We start from the raw sequence: 13,349 nt of genomic DNA, 5'->3' as shown, positions 1-13,349 counted from the left end.
GAATTGTATACGGGATTGATTGAATCCTCGACATCGTGGTTCATCCGATGAGATCATCGTGGAACATGTGGGAACCAACATGGGTATCCAGATCCCGCTGTTGGTTATTGGCCGGAGAGTTGTCTCGGTCATGTCTGCATGGTTCCCGAACCCGTAGGGTCTACACACTTAAGGTTCGGTGATGCTAGAGTTGTTATGGGAAATAGTATGTGGTTACCGAAGGTTGTTCGGAGTCCCGGATGAGATCCCGGACATGACGAGGAGCTCCTGAATGGTCCGGAGGTGAAGATCGGTATATTGGACGAAGGGTATTGGAGTCCGGAATTATTCCGGGGGTACCAGGTGATGACCAGCGTGTCCGGAAGGGGTTTCGGAGGCCCCGGCAAGCGTTGGGGGGCCTTATGGACCAAGGGGAGAGGGCACATCAGCCCACTAAGGGGCTGAGCGCCCCTCCCACCCCATCTCAGATAACCAAGAGAGGTGGGGGCGCCACCCCTAGGGCAGCCGCCCCTCCCGGCCTGGGGGGCAAGTTTCCTAGGGGGTGGGGGCGCCCAAACCCATCTAGGGTTTCCCCTGTGGCTGCCGCCCCTCCCCTAGGGAACCCTAGGGCGCCTCCGCCTCCTCCCTTCCCCCTATATATAGTGAGGGAGAGAGAGGACAGCTGCACCCTTCCCCTGGCGCAGCCCTCTCCCTCCTCCAACACCTCGTCCTCCTCCGTAGTGCTTGGCAAAGCCCTGCCGGAGAACCACGAGCTCCATCATCACCATGCCATCGTGCTGTCGGAGTTTTCCCTCAACTTCTCCTCTCCCCTTGCTGGATCAAGAAGGAGGAGACGTCCCCGGGCTGTACGTGTGTTGAACGGGGAGGTGCCGTCCGTTCGGCACTAGGATCATCGGTGATTTGGATCACGACGAGTACAACTCCATCAACCCCGTTCACTTGAACGCTTCCGCTTAGCGATCTACAAGGGTATGTAGATGCACTGCCCTCTCCCTCGTTGCTAGATGACTCCATAGATTGATCTTGCTGATGCATAGAAAATTTTAAAATTCTGCTACGTTCCCCAACAAGTTACACTTGGGGTTGGCCATGATAGACTCAAGAAAGAATTTGATACACTTGACAAGGCTCACAAGGTCTTGAAGGGTGCTCATGCTTCTCTCAAAGGGTCTCACGATCAACTCCAAGTGAAACTAACCAAGGAGATTTCCACTTGCCCTCCTTTCGTTCTAATAGATAATGCCCATGCTACTAATCCTTGTTGCGAGCATGTGCATCTTGTGGAGAAAAATGCGAAGTTAAAACAACAAATTGAGAATGGCCTTGTGACTTGCATACAAGGTGTGATAGAGGCGAGGGCCCGATCTTTCGATGCGATTATAACTATCGATTTGGTGGAGACGACTTTGACGATCCAACTACAAACGTGCAACGACGTTGCGCCTTAGCAATCGCTAAACCAACTCCAAGAGGTTATTGACCATGCTGGAGCATGATCAACCTGACCATGAAGGTCTATTCCTGCAACCAATCGAAGAACAAGCAAGAATATGATTAAGCAATCTGAATATTGCGAATATCCATGAAGTATTGATGTGACGCCCGGGTAATCAAGCTACAGTAACCCTCTAGTAATGATGCCATGTTACCTCGATTCTTGTTGCTAATCGCACGTTAGTTTGAAACCGATACAAATTTGAATTAAAAAAATGGCAACCAACAAAAGTTTTCAAAAAATAAAACTAAAATGTTCACACTATTTTATAAATTCCCTTGATCATTGCCATGATGTTACCAACCTCATTTGACTCACAGATAAATCCCTAGGAAATTAATAAGTGGTCCAACAACAAATAAATTAGCCATTTCAAAATAAATGAATGTTCATTTATTTACAAACCACTTGAAATCGTGTGTGCTAGCTCAAAACATTGCCTACTATTTATGTGACAAGTTTTGTATTCAACAAAACTTATTTGGATTAAATTAAAATACAAAATGGTGAAGAAAATACAAAAGAGAAAATTACAAGAAGGAACAGAGGCTAAGTGCACACTGTGCACTAGAGGCCCAGTGCTATAGTGCACGGCCCAGCCCACCACATGCCTTTCCTCTTCTCCTGTACAGAGGAGAAGGCAGAGGCCATGGCATGGCGGCCATCCCACGGCGCCATGGCCGATGGCCACCACGTCGACTCCCCTCGGCCTATAAGAGCGTCCCCTGGAAACCCTAGCCAGCTCTCGACCGATCCCCTCACTTTCCCCATTGAATCGCCTCCTCCTTGGCTCGGAATCAAGCCCGGAACCTCGCGTGGTGACTGTACACCTCGTCGCCGTTGCCCCGGATAACGTGCTCTCCGGCGCCTATGGATCCATCCAGGAGGACCACCACCCACGACTTCGTCTTCCCCGAGCAACAACTGGATCTGGGATGTCCCGTACATTCGCCATCGACATCGTCATCTCCGCCAACATCGTCGTCGTCCGCCGTCGTTTGCCGCTACTCCGATCCGTCCCCGGCCAACCCAACCACGTCCTCGAGCTCACTGTGAGCTCCTCTGCCCGCCCCCCTGCACGTCCCCCTCGATCCGTCGCCGTTTAGCCGCCCCGCACTTCGGCCGCCATGTATGGAGCTTGCGCCCCGCCACGCCCCCGGCCGCGACCAGCTACGCGTCAGCCGCCCCTGGCCGCATCCGGCCACGCGTGCGTGCGCCCGCTGCGCCTTGGACGTGCACCTCCGGTGCTCGCCCTGCTGCTGCTTCTCCTTGCAGTGCCGCTGCTGCGCTGTTGTTGCTGCTCGGCTACTGCCGCTGCTGCTTCCTGCTGTGCTGCCCTGCTACTCTTAACACTATGCGTTGCTGCTACTTACTGCTGCTTAGCTTCTTCTACTTACTGTTCGCTGATGCTGCTCTGCTCCGACCACTACTACGGCTGCGCATGGCCATGGCCATGAGCTAGGTGTGTGTGTTGTGTGTGTGTGCCGTGTAGTGTGTGTGAGGCCGGCTGTGTCACAGCCATGAGTGGCCGGCCCTATTTAGCTAAGTTATTAGGTTAGTTTATTTGTTTAATTAGTCAAATGGGAAGATGACATGTGGACCCACTTTTAGTTTAAAGAAAAAGCAAATATTTTTCCAAAAAAATGTCTAAGTCAATGACACGCGGGACCCACTTACACTATTCATATGTTGACCAGTCAACCTTTGACAGGGTCAACCCAACCCCACTGGCCCCACTATCATACTCACATGCTAGGGTAGAACTAGGTGACAACAGTATATTCTGTTTTTAATTCGAATTAATATGAAACCAGAAATTCCAGAAATTGTTTAAATCTTTGAAAATTCATATAAAATAAATCGTTTATCAGATGAAAAAACTTTGTACATGAAACTTGCTCAGAACGATGAGACGAATCCGGATACGCAACCCGTTTGTCCACCACGCATCCCTAGCGTAGCGAACACGCAACTTTCCCCCTCTGGTTCATCTGTCTGAAAATGTGAAACACGGGGGATACTTTCCCGGATGTTTCCCCCCTTCACCGGTATCACTTCCTACTGCGTTAGGTCACCTCTAGCACCGTGTATTGTCATGCTACGCTTTGTGATACTTTGATTGCTCTGTTATTTATTGTGTTCGCCATCCGTTACTTCTTTCCGGTAGACCCCGAGGCTGCCGACGACCCCCCAGTTCGACTACGGAGTTGACGACCCCTCCTTCTTGCCAGAGTAACCAGGCAAGCCCCCCCTGATCACCAGATATCGCCTATTCTTCTCTATACTGCTTGCATTAGAGTAGTGTAGCATGTTACTGTTCGGTTACTCCTATTCTGTTGCATAGCATGTCATTGTTGCTACAGTCATTGATACCTTACCCGTAATCCTAAATACTTAGTATAGGATGCTAGTTTATCATCATTGGCTCTACATTCTTGTCTGTCTGCCTTGCTATACTATTGGGCTGTGATCACTCGGGAGGTGATCACGGGTATATACTATACATATATAAATACTATACAGATGGTGACTAAAGTCGGGTTGGCTCGTTGAGTACCCGCAAGTGATTCCGATGTGGGGGCTGAAAGGACAGGTGGCTCCATCCCGGTAGAGGTGGGCCTGGGTTCTAGACGGCCCCTGACTGTTACTATGTGGCGGAGCGACAGGGCAGGTTGAGACCACCTAGGAGAGAGGTGGGCCTGGCCCTGGTCGGCGTCCGCGGTTACTTTAAAATAACACGCTTAACGAGATCTTGGTATTTGATCTGAGTCTGGCCACTGGCCTATACGCACTAACCAACTACGCGGGAACAGTTATGGGCACTCGATGTCGTGGTATCAGCAGAAGCCTTCGTGACATCAGTGACTGAGCGGCGCGCGCCGGATTGGACTGGAAGGCTTGCACTTGTATTAAGGGGGCTAGGTCTGCTTCCGGCCGCGTTCGCAACGTGCAGGTGTGCAAAGGGCGATGGGCCTAGACCCCTGCACCATAGGAGTTAGACCGTCGTGCTGACCTCTCTGTTGTGCCTAGGTGGGGATGCGACATGTTGATCTTCCGAGGCCGGGCATGACCCAGGAAAGTGTGTCCGGCCAAATGGGATCGAGCGTGTTGGGTTATGTGGTGCACCCCTGCAGGGAAGTTTATCTATTCGAATAGCCATGTCCCTCGGTAAAAGGACGACCCAGAGTTGTACCTTGACCTTATGACAACTAGAACCGGATACTTAATAAAACACACCCAGACAAGTTCCAGAGACAACCCGGTGATCGGCTTCCCATAGGGCGACGAGGGGAGGATCTCCGGGTAGGATTATGCTATGCGATGCTACTTGGAGGGCTTCAATCTACTCTCTTCTACATGCTGCAAGACGGAGGCTGCCAGAAGCATAGTCTCTGATAGGACTAGCTATCTCCCTCTTATTCTGGCATTCTGCAGTTCAGTCCATCGATATTGCCTCTTTACACATATACCCATGCATATGTAGTGTAGCTCCTTGCTTGCGAGTACTTTGGATGAGTACTCACGGTTGCTTTTCTCCCTCTTTTCCCCCTTTCCCTTCTACCTGGTTGTCGCAACCAGATGCCGGAGCCCAGGAGCCAGACGCCACCGTCGACGACGACTCTTACTACACTGGAGGTGCCTACTACTATGTGCAGGCCGCTGACGACGACCAGGAGTAGTTTAGGAGGATCCCAGGTAGGAGGCCTGCGCCTCTTTCGATCTGTATCCCAGTTTGTGCTAGCCATCTTATGGCAACTTTTTTAACTTATGTCTGTACTTAGATATTGTTGCTTCCGCTGACTCGTCTATGACCGAGCACTTGTATTCGAGCCCTCGAGGCCCCTGGCTTGTATTATGATGCTTGTATGACTTATTTTATTTTTGGGACAATTAGCTTTGTGCCCCTAGTTGTGTCCTCCTCGTCTGTTTTACCCCTAGTTTGAGAAAGTCACCGGTTCTGTCCACACCACTTTGGAATTCTTTTGTTTTTGCCCTTCCGTCGGCTCCGCTTGGTCAGCGCCGTTTGACCACATACGGCGCTCCGTTTTGGACCCTGCTTGCCCCCCGCTAGGATAGAACCCACTCGGGCCCATATCACTCTCATCCCCACTCTCTCCCATTCCCCACTCTCTCCCCGTTCCCACTCTCACCGAACCCTAGCTAGGAGGCGACGGCGGCGACAGCTTTGACGACTACGGTGCCCGGGGTGACTGCTGCAGATGGTGGACGACGGTGACGGCAGCGGTGCCACCTGCGGCGACCGCGGCCGCAAGGCAAGGATGGTGGACGACGGGGACGGCAACGGTGCCACCTGCGGCGACCGCGGCCGTAAGGCAAGGATGGCGGACGACGGCGACGGCAGCGGTGCCACCTGCGGCGACCGCGGCCGCAAGGCAAGGATGGTGGACGACGGCGACGGCAGCGGTGCCACCTGCGGCGTCCGTGGCCGTAAGGCAAGGACACGGTCGCAGACAACATTAGGGTAAGTCCCCCCATCCCAGATCTGCTGTTTCTTCCTCCCCTAGACCCCAGATCTGTTGTTGTATGTTGATATTGTGCCCTGTTTGCATAGGATTGATCCGGCTAGAGCATTTAATATCAGTGTTAGAATGGAGACATGCACTTTAACTGCTGTTGGTACAGAAGGAAAAGAAACTGGCTTCACATTTCCATTAGTGGTGGACAACAACAGCACATTTGAGCAGTTTAGGTCAACAATATTTGCCAAATATCCATGGGGATTACATGATGTTGTTGAGATAAGGTACTGGGATGTGTCGAAAGTTGCTTGGGTGCCTGTTCAGTCTGATAATGAGTTAGGTGCCATGTTTGCAAATAATGCACAAACCATGTCATGCAATCTGGAGATCACTGTTATTCAGAGGCGTAGGCCCCCCTCTGGTTCAGAAAATAATTCAAACCCCACTGCTTCAAGGCCCTCTGGTTCTAAAGCACCTGCAAAATGTAGGACTAACACAAGGGGAACAAGTAGCAGTTGCAGGCCACCTACAACCCCAAGTGCAAATGCTCAGTCTGAGCATTCTTGGAGTAAAACCCAAGCTAAACCTAGCATACCAGTTGATCCTGTTGTGGAGGAAGCAGAACCTGATGCAGCACTTTTGTCTGATGAAGAAGATGAGAAACTTTATCCAGGCTATGGTCAGCACAACAATGAGGAAGATCATGTAGATGAGGAGTACATTCCTGCTGAATTCTCTGATACAGATGAAGATGAGAAGCAGGAGGAGCTGGACAATGGAGATTTTCAAGCAGAAGATGAGGACAGACCTGTCATGATGTATGACAGAGATAATCCCTCTATTGGGGAAGGTGTAGTTTTTCCTTCAGCAATTGACTACAGAAATGCAGTTGCAACTTTCTCAATTACCACTGAAACAGAGTACGTCACTTTGAAAAGTGACCAAAGAAGGTTTACTGTAAAATGTGCCTCTGACAGATGTAAGTGGAGGCTGCATGCCTCTTTAATGAGGAGAAGCACATTATTTCAGGTACTAATGCATTTTCTGTTTTCCTTTCTATAATTATTGTTCAAAATTTATGTTTCATGTACTAATTGCTTGTTCTTTTTTAACAGATTAAGGTCAACCCTTACCCTCACAACTGTCCAAGTGTTAACAGATCTCAGAGATTGAGGGCTGCAAAGAGAAGATGGATAGCAGATGCTTCTATGGCTTGGATTAGAAAAAATCCAGGGATAGGTCCAAGGGAAATTCAGCACAGGTTGACAGAGAAGTATGGAGTGGAGGTGCCATATAGTAGGTGTTATTTTGGTAAAGAGATGGCACTAGACAAGATGTTTGGCAAGTACAGTGATAGTTTCAATCTGATTTATTCTTTCAAGGCTGAAGTTGAGAGAACATCACCAGGCAGTGTAGTTGAAATTGACAAGCACACTGTGGAATACTCATTGAGAGGAAAGAAACTGCACAAGGAGTGTTTCAGAAGAGTGTTTGTGTGCTTCAAGGCATGTCAGACAGGTTTCTTGGAGGGGTGCAGGCCTTACCTTGCTGTGGATGCAACAGCACTGACTGGTAGGTACAGGGGCCAGCTTGTTTCTGCTTGTGCCCTTGATGCACACAATTGGTTATTTCCAGTTGCCTATGGTGTCATAGAAGCAGAGTCAATTGAGAGCTGGACCTGGTTCTTCCAACAACTGAAGAAAGTAATAGGACATCCAGAAGGTTTAGTCATACATACTGATGCATGCAAAGGATTGGAGACAACTGTTGATGATGTATATGCTGGGGTGGAGCACAGGGAGTGTATGAGGCATTTGGCTCAAAACTTCAGCAAGAAATTCAAAGGCAAGTTCTATGATGAGAATTTGTGGCCATGCTCACTTACATACAGCATTAAAAAGCACAACTATCATCTGAATCAGTTGCACAGTAGGCCCAAAGTTAAAGAATATTTAGAGGAGCATCACACAAAAATGTGGGCTAGAGCACACATCAATGACATTTGCAAGGTAGACTATGTGAACAACAACCTTGCTGAAGCTTTCAACTCTAGGATCAAGAAATACAAGGGGCTTCACATAGTTGACTTGTGTGACAAGATCAAGCAGTACATTATGCAAAAATTTGATATAAGGAACAGGATTGCCATTGATCATTTTGAAGGCCATCTCATTGTTCCATCTGTGATGAAGGCCTTAATGGCAAAAACAAAAGGTTTAGAGATGAGTTTGATTAGGAGAAGCCCAACAGAGGCTGAAGTTACTGCTACTGACAGAGAAAAAAGAGAATGGAGGTACCCTGTTGACTTACATAAGTGGTCTTGTAGTTGCAGACAATGGCAAGTAACTGGTAAGCCATGTATCCATGCTTTGTTTGTGTATGTTTGTGTATATATGTTTGTTTTCATGCACTATCATATGAAATGTGACATGCTTGCACTTTTCACAGCCCAAGAAAGAATTATAAGAAGGCAACAGATAGAGGAGCTTCTCCAGCTAAGAAGCAGACAACAACAATTGAAGTTCCTGGTGTGCTAGCCCCCAACCCAGCAAAGAACACCAGGAGCAAAACAAGGCTAGCCCCCAATCCAGCTGAGAACACCAGGAGCAAAAAACTCAAGTTTTAGTTCTTCATTTGCACTTGCTGGTGACTATTTGGGATGACTGTATGTTGAACTAGTATTTTTACTTGCTATTGAACTACTGTTTGAGATGTCATGATGTTGAACAAGTATTTTCACTTGCCGTTGAACTACTATTTGAGATGCTGGCTATGTCATGCTTTAATTTGAAGTTGTTTGAGTTGTTTGATCATATGTGATGCTTGCTATGTCATGCTTTAATTTGAAGTTGTTTGATCATCTGCCAATATGAACCAAATTGTCGTCGACGACGACAATTTGGTCATCTCCCTAGTCATCTGCCAATATGAACCAAATTGTCGTCGACGACGACAATTTGATCATCTCTCTAGTCATCTCTTTAGAACACCAAATAGCATTACATGAAGATTGGTACATTACAAAGTTCATCCATATCCTGCACTACAACAACAATAAACATACTTGCTTCACTTAGTGGCTTCATTCTGTGATAACACTGATAAAGCCACAACTACAACACATACACAATTCCACTAAACAACACTGCCCAAACATTGAGCATCTCATCTCTCTCCTTCAGTTTCTTGTTCAAAGCACGGTTCTTCTTTGACAGCTCCATATTTTCCCTCTGTAATTTGTGAGACTTGATCCAGCTGCGTTCAATCTCTGCATGTAGATCTTCAAATGCAAGGGCCACACGCAGTGGAGGAGGAGGGTCAACCCAAACCACCCACTTGCACTCATCTGGCAACTAATTAGATGAACAAAATTAGAAATTTCAAAATAACAACAACCTCCCAAATTGACAAGCAACTACTTACATTAAGAGGGCAACCCAAAAATCGTCGGCCCGTGCTAGCCCCTCCCCAAGCCACCCGACGAGCAGGAACTAGGCCATGTCCAGGGCAACGGTGCTTAGATCTGGGCTCCAAGCCGGAAAATGATTCATCTGGGTGATGGTACTCCGAGACGAGCTCCACAATCCCCATCCCATCGATCTAAATTAGAAGAAGAGCAAAAAAAATCCCCAAATCAGAGAAACCCTAGAATGAGGGGGTCAAATGGTTGAAACCCTAGAAAATCCCCAAATCCCCACCTCTGCGGCAGTAGAACCAGCCACCGTCGGGGAGTTTGACGACGGGAAGCTTGTCGTCCGCATCTTCTCCTCCCGCTCGGGCCTCTCCCATGGCGGCTTTCGATCCCGTTCTTCACGAGCTCTCCCACTCTCTGTTTGTTTCTGCACGTGAGCTCGAGGAGGACGAAGGGGTATCTGGGCTGGGGACACAGGGGCAAAAATGTCCAAAACGGAGCGTCGTATGTGGTCAAACGGCGCTGACCAAGCGGAGCCGTTAAGGAAGGGCAAAAACAAAAGAATTCCAAAGTGGTGTGGACAGAACTGGTGACTTTCTCAAACTAGGGGAAAACAGACGAGGGGGTCACAACTAGGGGCATAAATCAAATTGTCCCTTTATTTTTAGAGTTGTGTTGTGATATCTTCCCGTGAGCCCTGATCTTGACCATACACGTTTGCGTGTATGATTAGTGTACGATTGAATCGGGGTCGTCACAAGTTGGTATCAGAGCCGACTGCCTGTAGGAATCCCCCTTCCACACTCCTTGGCCGAAGTCGAGTCTAGTCATTGCAAACTTTTTACTAACATGGCTGTGTGGCTTATAGGCCCACGTCGCCATTGGGTGGTAGTAGGATCTTTTATTCCTCGTCTATACTCTGGGACTCTGATCTCTCTTCTATTCGGGTTAAAATGGTTTTACTAACACTAACACTAGGATCTCAAGTTCACATCCACCCGGAGAGCCCCTTACTACAGATGATCGCCTGATGCACCAGAAGACCCTGAAGATCCTCTCCGCTGTTAACCTGAGAACTTGTGTTCATTGCATTGGCAATTCCCCTTCCACCGTCAACCCTGGTGGATAACTACATGCAATTGTCATTCTTACATTCATCCCCAGTTGGTCTTGTTATTACAAGATACCCTGAAATACTCGTCGTTGTTTCGATAACCATTTGTGCCTACTGCCTTGCAGTTCCTTGTCGCCTGAATACACCTACGAATTAATCCTCACACTTACCGAGGATTTGCTTCTCCCAAGTTGTTCAGGTGTTTCACAAAATTCTTCAAAATATTATCTGATCTTTCGAGAATCCTCTGCAGCCTATGGCTCTAGAAATTCTTGTCTGCTTGCATTATGGTTAAATCCAAATGCCTAGCTTTATTCATTGACATCCCTTGCACTATCGTTTTGAGACTGTTGATTCAATATGATGCGGATGTTCGCAATCATCAGTCGCAATTAGAATTCATATTTCTGGCTCAAACGTCATTTTTGAACATGAGTTGGTTCTCGACCGAACAATTGCCATCGGTTGTACCCCTAAGTCTATTCAGCTTATCCATCCTTAATCAGAGCGCTTGCTTTTGATCCCTTGAATTGGAAAATCTTAATTCCTTTACATTTGAGCTCTGAATTAGTTAGTTGTTTCTACAATCTGATCTCCTTGCATTCCTTCTTCTTCTGATTGAGTACCAATGCTCACATCAGATCCCTTGAGGACCACCAGATCCTTTATTGTATTTCATCCGACATCGTCCTTCATATTCAATAACCTTGTGAGCCTTTCCTAGGGTAAATAATGCCTTTGGTAAACTGTATCCTTTGCTTTGTCAACCATGCTGCACTTTCGAGCTTGTATTATCTACTCCTGAAGTTGTGGTATATGTTTCTATGATGCCCCGATGGGTTGAACCTATGCCTTCCTTAATCTGTGTGAACCCGAAAGATTTCATGGGTCATACTTATCTGGTATTGCACCAGATAAAAAATTTCAACAACTAATGTCAATTTTGAAAAGCGAGAGGTGAATGGAAGGTTATACATTGAAGAAGTGGGAGTCGACCTTGAACTTGTGTCATGCCCATGGACACGATGTAGATCCTACCATAGAAGCTTCTTGTAATAATAACTATTTCGTTGATATAATATCATCTGGTATCTGTGAATTGATCCTATGAAATCGTGGTTCCGACCATATTTTCTCTTTGATCCCATTTCTCGGGCAATTTAAAGCACTTGTCTTTTGCAATTCAATACACCAGTCCAACCTCTACCTTGATCTACCGTCGAGTATTACCCTCTGGTATCTCGAGAATATCTAAGAACTGTGTTGCATCTTATAAGTCTTCATCAGCTATTATTTCTCACTGATTCCAATTTTTTCATGAGTTCTGAGTTGTTAGTCGCTCAAGAACACCGGTAAGTGAACCGATTCCGCATTCTGGTTCGATAACTCTAAGTAATCTTCGTTGCTTATGATTTTAATAATCCTTCAAGTCATTCCTAGCCTGATCGGCTATATCTTTACTGTGCTAAATTTTAACTATGCTACCTAGTCCTTCTTTCCAGAGCACAATTTTCGACGTTGAGCTAACCTTACGTCGATCTTCCTCCTCATATAACTTCGCCTTAAAAACAGTGAGCTTGATTTCGAGTTTGTGTCGTATCTGTGGCTCCAATAATCTTTTGTTGCATCAGTCCTTTTGCTTGATGCAGTCGTTGTTCAATTGCTTCTTCGTGGATCCTCTCGACAACAAATTGTCGTGATCATCATCAACATTTTGACTCCTTCCAGGATATCAATGGAATTCTTGATGATAAGTGCCATCCTCGTTCCTTGGTAATTTCAATTACCATCAACAACATCCTTACCTTCCTTTCATCACAAACTTGTTCATGTTATGGATGCAACTTGCTATCCAGCCCGTATTATGATATACCTTGAAGTATTACTGCCTTTTCGTCAAGGATGTTGTGAGAATTTCACCACCTCTTGAGAATTCTTGATATAAGTGATACTTCACCATCACCATTCTTTTCTTGGTCCCCCTGTTGTTCCTAACAGGAATGCCGACAGATGGACTAGTAATTTTAAAACTTCTGGCAACCTTATTGCTTTGAAGTTAATGGTCAACATTTCATTCTTAGACCATTGGTTATCGAACCGCCATTCTAACATTGTTTGTGCTACCTAGCCCATATTTTGGGTGCACATTTCAACCAATGTTTAACTGTGTATGTTTTCCTCGAGCATACATCATTAAGTCATTTGATCTAGATAATGTTATCTCCTTGTTCACATAGTTGCAGAAATCCATCTTTTTGGAAATCTCAATGGATTGTCGCTGAGTTAATCAGTCGCCTCCTCACCTCTCCTTGATTTAGTGGTGAACCCCTGTTCGGAACTCGCTTCCATAGTTCATTTCCCGAGGATCATATAATGTCATCTCGTCAATTGTGTTGCACCTCTTCTTCTCAGGCATCCTAAGTTTAAGGTGTCCTGACACCAATCAAATTTGAAGCTTGTCAGATATGATGGTTGGAACATTTTCCAAGAGTCATAGCATTGATCTTTATATAACCCGGTAAGGTGATGTCATGCCTAGCACACCTGACCGGAGGACCTAGTGTTATAGTTTCCTTTTTAACAAGATTAACCATTTTTTCATGAGGAAATTGAATGCCTTGTTTAATAAGTTATCCTGATGGATCCTTCGTGTATCCGAAGTCCGACCTTTGCTTGAAGACCATGTCAATGCTATCTCGAAGCATGTATGTGGTACTCCTATCATCAATAAGAACACTCGAAGCACGATACTAAATGTTTCTTGGTCAGTTATCCAAACACCGTTGTATTGGTAACATCTTGATTAATCCTTGCCTCTTATCTGAATGGTTGGGTACTTGCTCTCCT

The sequence above is a fragment of the Triticum dicoccoides genome, chromosome 5B (genome assembly GCF_002162155.2).
Source record: "Triticum dicoccoides isolate Atlit2015 ecotype Zavitan chromosome 5B, WEW_v2.0, whole genome shotgun sequence".
Classification (NCBI taxonomy): domain Eukaryota; kingdom Viridiplantae; phylum Streptophyta; class Magnoliopsida; order Poales; family Poaceae; genus Triticum; species Triticum dicoccoides.
Note: the sequence above shows the minus strand (reverse complement) of the source record.